Source organism: Odontomachus brunneus, unplaced genomic scaffold, assembly GCF_010583005.1.
Source record: "Odontomachus brunneus isolate Ranch 3 - 2012 unplaced genomic scaffold, Obru_v1 Obru_scaffold_468, whole genome shotgun sequence".
NCBI lineage: Eukaryota > Metazoa > Arthropoda > Insecta > Hymenoptera > Formicidae > Odontomachus > Odontomachus brunneus.
The window spans coordinates 1-2,301 of record NW_022639918.1 but is presented as its reverse complement, the minus strand read 5'-3'; positions in this window follow the sequence as shown (position 1 = coordinate 2,301).

The window sequence follows — 2,301 nt, the reverse complement described above, 5'->3', positions numbered from 1 at the left end:
CTCGAATCGCGCAACTCGAGGGGTTAAAAAATACGTTGCGCACACGTTTCTTTCACGCGGATGCAGGACACAGTACGAGAGATGCAGGACTCGTTTGGCGCGAGGTCGATACCGCGTTCGATAACCGCATATTAACCGGAATTGTCATCAACGCGAACCACATCGAACCTCGTCAATTTCTCGAGGATGCAAAGAATATGGTGCTCGAGCACATACGGGATGCAATGGAGAGACACGTAAACGTGAAAGTGAACACTGTGTTTAACGGTGAGTTCGTCGCGGGTGAAAAACGTGCGGTAAAGAGCATCGCTACGAAAAATTGTGAACTCTTTTCCACATCCAACATAGAAGATTGGTACGAGCGACGCATCGTCGAGCCCACATTAGCATCGTTGGAGGAATTCCAAGAACGCGATAGCGGGTGGGCATTATCGCGAATACTCAATCTTACAATCAATGTGAACAAATACAATCCGTTGCACGCGGGATGTCATTTTGAGTTACCGCGTGTGATACAACTGAAGCGGGCTGTGATCAATGTCAAATCTCCGGACAATGCATGTTTCGCGTGGGCAATAGTTGCGGCTCTGTATCCAGCCGAAAGATATGCAGATCGTGCATCATTGTATCCCCATTACACGAACGTGCTCAATCTTCAAGGCATTGAGTTCCCCATGAAAATTAATCAAATTACAAGATTTGAACTATTAAATGATATATCCATCAATGTATACGGCATCATGGAAGAAAAGAACGAAGCTATTGTTCCAATACGTCTCAGCGACAAAAAGAGGGAAAAGCATGTCAATTTGCTGCACATTTCGGATCCTCGAAACCACAACACGGGACACTTCGCTTGGATCAAGGATTTATCCAGGCTCGTGAGCTCGCAGTTGAGCAAGAAAGCTCATAAGAAATACATTTGCGATCGGTAAGTACATTTAATTGTATCAGAAGTATGCAATAAGGCGATAAAAATTGCAATGTTTGTAGGTGTCTGCACTACTTCCATTCCAACAAGAGGCTGGAGAGTCACGCGGTAGACTGTCAAAAAATTAACAACTGTGCCATCATTCTACCCAACGAAGACAATAAATGGCTGAATTTTAGCAATCACAACAGGAAGGAGCGAGTTCCCTTTGTGATATACACCGACCTAGAGTGCACACTGGAGAAGACGGCAAGAGATGGAGAGGATCGCAAATTGTACACATACCAACATCACAGGGTATTTAGTATAGCATTTTATATACGTTGCTCGTACGACGATTCATTATCTGAATTTCAAAGTCGTCGTGATAGTGACTGCATCTCATGGTTCGTCGGGCAACTCGAAGAAATAGCACACCGCGTAAAAGTAATATTATCATCCAATGTCCCCATGGAAACTTTGTCGAAAGAACAGTGGGCTACATTTCATAACGCGACGCAATGTCACGTGTGTGAGAAACCATTCACAGCAGACGATACGCGCGTACGCGATCATTGTCACTTCACCGGCCGCTACCGAGGTCCAGCACATTCAAATTGCAATTTAAATTACAAAAATTCATATTACATTCCAATCGTTTTCCATAATTTATCCGGCTACGATTCACATTTTATCATCAAGGAAATAGCAAATGCATTTGAAGGTTCAATCGATGTGCTACCGATAACAAAAGAAAAATACATTTCGTTTACAAAGAATGTTCAAGATACGGCAGATAAATACAAAAATATTGTAAAATTGCGTTTCATCGATTCGTGCAAATTTCTCAGCAGTAGTCTCGACAAATTGGCATCCTTTCTCACTAAAGACAAGTTGAAAATTGTACGGTCGGAATTTCCAAAATTATCCGTCGAAGAATTTAATTTATTGACGCGAAAGGGTGTCTTTCCATACGAATACGTGGATTGCGTGAACAAGCTGCAGGACACATGTTTACCGCCGCGAGAATCGTTTTACAGTTCGTTGACGGGTGATACAGTATCCGAGAGCGATTACGCGCACGCCGCGGAGATCTGGAAGCGGTTCTCCACTCGAACCTTGGGCGAATACAGCGACTTGTATTTAAAGACTGATGTCTTGTTATTGGCAGATATTTTTGAAAATTTCCGCGACAGCTGCATTACAAGTTATGAACTCGATCCCGCGCATTATTATACTCTGCCTGGATTTACGTGGGATGCAATGTTGAAACATACCGGCATAAATTTCGAACTGCTCACCTATATTGATATGATCATGTTCATCGAACGCGGTATACGCAGTGGTCTGAGTCAATGTTCGGATAGATACGCACACGCCAATAACAAGTA